The following is a 5,129-nucleotide window of genomic DNA, read 5'->3' on the forward strand; positions in this document are numbered from 1 at the left end:
CACTTCCCTCTGCCACACGCACTCACACGTACAGTCACACTCACACACACACTCAGGCACATTCACACATACACGATAGATAAGCCGCCGCATTTAGAAAGCTCCCTAAAGGTTGTTTTTCTCATTATTTGCTTGTGCCTTGAAAATGTCTTACAGAATTAAAGGCCAAACGTGCACTTTCCTAATGGGTCAACATCTAAAATTGTATATTCCAATTGAGTTCAAGAAGGCAGCTGGGGCATAACAGAAAGAATACCGGCCTGGGGGATCTCGTTGCCAGGGTTTTAATTCCAGACCTGCCTCTTTCTAGCAGCCTGTCATAGGAAAAGCCATCTTTCCTCAATCTCAGTGTCCTCATCCTTAAGATGGAATAAAAAAAAAAAAAAAAAAATCACTATATGCTTCACAGAGTTTTTTCTAAGAAGTCAATGCAATGAATATGAAATAGTATGCGAGCTCTAAGGTGCTCAAGAATTATTTCTGCTCTGTTGCTTAAGAGAAGGTAACCTAAACATGGGGATTTCATCTGATTTTCACATCAGTGCAGGAAATGTCAAGTTTTAGTTTCTAATGCAACTTTATGTCCTCTTTAAGGCAGCACGGCTGAGAGTCTGGACTATGAACCTGATCAGCAAGCAGAAGGAAAACAAAGGCAGAGAAAGGGAAAAAAACAAGATTTCCTAATGTTTCTCAAACACTGAGAAATTTCAGCCTTCAAGTCCGTAAGAACACATTTTCAGTTCCAACAGAGCCTAAGTATCGCTGCCTGTCTGGTCGCTAGTTGCCTGTCACATGCATGGAGGAGCCCAGCCTCCCACTGAGAGCAGAGTCCTCCTAAATTCACAGTCAACTTACATAAGCTTCTGCTCTCAGGGATTCCGTCCTGCCTCCTGGAAAGCAAAGAATTCCCAAGGCATTTCTACCGCCATTGCTGCTCCTCCCCGGAAAGGAACACATAAGGGTGAAACAGTAAACTTTTCCCAATTCGAGAGTCAGTGCTGCTGAAGCAGCTACATAACAGAGACGGTCAATCCCCAATATCTCAGGCCTGGTGGCCTGGCTCCGAGGTACAGAATGTGATGCCACTGCAGACGTAGTTCTAAATGAGCCAATTATTTTCTCCCAAAGAGAAAGGAGACTGGTCTGACTGACACTATATGCCTAATACCCTCCAGTCATCTAGCAAACACAATGGGGGGTGGGATGTTCATCCATTCATTCATCCAACAAATATTTACTAAGTCCCTACTATGTGCTAGGTATTGTTTCAAGTAGTGGAAACAAAAGTGACAAGAACCCTGCGGTTTTCTTTCTAGTGTGTGGAATGGGCTGGGGGACAGAAGGGAGACTAATGAATGAATAAAATGAGGTAATTTCAGACAATGATAGTGGATGAAAAATGATGAGAGAAGTCGGATAAAGACTGTAGAGTGGATGAAGGGATGGTTTTAGTTGAGGGTGAAGGAAAGCCTCTCAGAAGAGGTGACATTTGAGCTAAGAACCAATTAAGATGACCCAGTTGTGAAAAGTTCTGTGGGAAGAGCATTCTGGAGAGAATGGGGGAAATGACTCCATGAGAAACCCCAACATTTCTATTTGAAATGCATGTTTTACTCATAGTGCTTCCATGATAGAGTCTGTATACACAGCCCATTAATACTTCAGAAATTACGGTACCAAAGGAGCTAACTCCTCCAATGCTTGGGAGCCCAGAGGCACTCTGAGATGGACCAACAACTAATCTGGAGTCTCATTTTGCCTCTTTGACATGGTATGTTCCTTAATTTTTCAGAGTCTCTTTTCACAGAAGATCCCCAAAAGCAGAGAGAGAGAAAGAGAGAATGGTATATGTGTGTATGTATTCATATGTGTGTATATTTATGTGTTTTATAAGTATACACATATGCATACGTCTGTTTATATATAGATGTAAAGTATAAAATATATAAAATAATTTAGACCCAACTTCTAGGCATATCTGCAAAAGAGTTTGTGATGGTCCTTAGAAATCATGAGTGCGAAAACCTAGAGGAAAAAACTCAGGCAAACAGGGGAGTGTGGTGTCTGTTGATGGTCTTGGTGCTCCTGACCCCCACCTACCTCTTGCCTACCCCAGGCTTGGACGTGGATTTATATCTGAGCAACCTGGGGCAGGCAGAAGCTGGAAGAGTGATTTTAAGAGGTACAAGTTGCTGATTTAGGAATCAGATAACAATGTGCAACTTCACAAGGCAACAGAACATTTTAACATCTCAATAGAAAGCTTCTTCTTCAGTGATATGTCTGTTTAATGTGTTCCTCCCCTCACTGGAATGTCCACAAGGCTAGGGAATCTGGCTGTCAGTACACTGTCTGAAACATAATAGATTCACAATGAACTTTGATTGAATTTGCCTGATTCTTATGAAGGTCACCAGCAATAATGGCAAAAGATGGATCTCTCTGAGGCGTATGAAGACAAGAACAAAAAACACATGGGGATTATTTATAAGCACATCAGGCACTTCTTCATATACCCATAAATAGATGGGGCATATTATGCAAGTTAGGAGGATGACAAGAGGCAACAAAAGGTAGATAATTCACATTCACTGGCCCCTTTGAGGAGGGCTGTGGATGCAAACACAACCTAGGTTAATGTGGCATTTTAGGTGCTTCGGAAGGCCATCTAGGTTTCCATGGTCAAATTATGAAATCATTTGAAACTATACGAAAATTCTTCTGTTTGAATATATACTATTGCATGTTGGCTATGCATAGGCAGCCAGGTAGGATGTCATTAGGAGATCTTCTCTGGGGAATTTTGACCTTGATCACCATGAAGAACTGACAATTTTCCTTCCAACACCAGTACAACTTTCTTCTTATCACTCTGAGTACTTAACCAGACAAAGAAAAGCCCTTCTGAGGTCAGTGTACAACTCGCATTTGCTGGAAATCCAAATGCATGCAAACTGCTACTGGGAGTGCTCATCCAGGCAGGACTTCATAGTTACTGACCTGTAGAAGCCATTGTTATACTAATGAAAGCTTTAGGCATAGATAAGGGAATAGCACCTTTACTGACAAAGTAATATTCAATACTTCCGCTGATGATGAGATCTCTTAATCAATGAAGCCACTGCACACGTGTGTGTGCTCTGCCACACGCACACATATACGATTCATGATAACAAAATGGTGCTAAGAGTGTGATCTTCTATCTAGGCTCAAAGTTTCTTAACTTTGCCAAGCCTCAGTTTCTTCACCAGTAAAATGGGCATAACAAGGCCTGCTTTCCAGAGTGGATGAAAGGATGATAAAATGAGATAATACATGTAAAACTCTTCAGAGAGTGTCTGGCGTTCAGCAAGCATTCTATAAACATGAGCAAATAAAAAAGAACCTAACAGAAGCCCATGAATTCCTTCCCATCCCCTGAGTAAAGATGACCCAGGCAGCTAGTGATATGATAAAAAAATTCCTGGATATTTCCAAGAAATAGTAGAGTGGGGTTTGTGGGTGAGAGCAGGGGACAGTGAAACTCTGGTTTTCACTATTGAGATGACCCCATGAGAACCATAGGCTGAGGAGTCTGGGGACACAGCCCATGCACCAGATTCGATGGTACCTGAGCCCAGTGACGGGACCAGGAAAACAGTACGGGCTAGTCCTGTAGCAGTCTCCTCCTCTGGTCCTGCCCAGGGCTCACAGAAAACGCATCTCAACTTCAGTTACCAAACACAGAGTAAGAGCTGTTCTGTCCGCAAGGCTGCCCCCTCCATGAAGACTTCTGATTCCCCACTCCTCAAAGACACTGCCACCTCCTTCTGGTCCGGCCAGTTCCTGGCACCTCTAGTTCACACTCGACACAGAGTGTGGCATGGTGGTCACAACCACCAGCTCTGGAGAGAACACACCCAGTTCAAGTCCCAGATCTGCTGTCTTGCAGCTGAGGGACCCAGGGCAAGTCACTTAACTTTCCTGTATCTTGGTTCCTCATCTATTTGTAATAAGGAAAGAAAGCTAGTGTTTACTTCCTAAGGAAACAAGATGAAGGATAGAAAGCCCTCGGCAAGGTGCCTGGCCTACAACAGGGGCTCAATGTACAACAGTCACCCTGGATACTCTTTGTTGAATCAGGAGCGTGCCAGAGTGCAGGGGAAGGGTCCAGGATTCATCCACCCTTAGTGGCCAAGGTGGTTGGTGAAAGCAAATAAAGCGCAGCCTTAAAAAAGCGCTCTTCTTGCCGTCTTCAGCAAGACAAACAGGTAAGGGCCCCTGCGTCTGCCAAAACTTTGCCTGGTAAATAATTGATGTCCTGCCGTGTGTTCTTTCATTCAGAAACATCTTTGAAGTTTCCCTTTGCCCTTGCCTGGGGGATTTGGGGGGAGGCAGGCAGGGAGGATGTAAGGGAAGGAACCACAGAGAGGAATGGGCAGTGTGTGATCAGCAAGATGGAAAAACTAAAGTCATTTTTTTGGTATCTGTTCGGGTCTGGAGTCAATAACTGTAACTTTTAATCAAGCGAGGACTCCTAGCAGCCAAGCACCCAAAAGGGAAGATGGGGAAGAATACAAAAGCAAGGCTAAGTAACAGCTGTGGGTGCTAGACCGATAGCTCCCTCCTGGGGAGGTGACAGTTGGTGAAACATTCAGCAGCAGGCAGGAGTTTACCTGGGCAGGAGCAGCCGGCCGGGCCGCGCAGGGACTAATTATGAAAATATGATTACAATGGATTAGTAATCTTGTCAATCAAAGCCACATGCCAGGTAGTACCTGGCAGTGGGTGAAAATGCCACAGGACAGAAGAATTTGATGTTGTAAGATATATAAGTATACATATTTATATTGATATATATATACATTTTTTTCGTTGTTGTTTGTTTTAAACAAAATGTTCTTCCCCAGGAGGGAGGGACTTACTGGTCCCGGGGATGAGAAGGGTCAGAGAAGGCACGAACAGGTCCTCTGGGGAGGATCGGGTAGGACACACAACAGGACGGCCCTGGCATGCCTGAATAGGAAATTCTGAATGGCATCCTCTTATTGTCCCCCATGAGAACTAGCCCAAAGCTTGCTCCCTGTTTTACATAAGCCTGAAAAGAAATTAGCATTGCCTTCCTGTAGCAGTCAAGGAAAGGTAAATAG

At 43.8% G+C, this 5,129-nt stretch overlaps 1 protein-coding gene across 5 annotated transcripts in view; it reads right to left on the reverse strand.

The window, feature by feature from the left end:
* SGCD (sarcoglycan delta) overlaps positions 1–5,129 on the reverse strand; it is a 1,401,159-nt gene that overhangs the window by 1,195,943 nt on the left and 200,087 nt on the right. Inside the window, exon 1 of one of the 5 annotated variants that reach the window (XM_023528638.1) lies at positions 856–960. The exons of the other annotated variants lie outside the window; for them this stretch is intronic. The gene's annotated coding sequence lies outside the window, so the exon portion shown is untranslated. Of the gene's footprint in view, positions 1–855; positions 961–5,129 lie in introns of those variants that run through there. 5 annotated transcript variants of the gene reach the window in all.

The sequence above is a fragment of the Pteropus vampyrus genome, unplaced genomic scaffold, assembly GCF_000151845.1.
Source record: "Pteropus vampyrus isolate Shadow unplaced genomic scaffold, Pvam_2.0 Scaffold30, whole genome shotgun sequence".
NCBI lineage: Eukaryota > Metazoa > Chordata > Mammalia > Chiroptera > Pteropodidae > Pteropus > Pteropus vampyrus.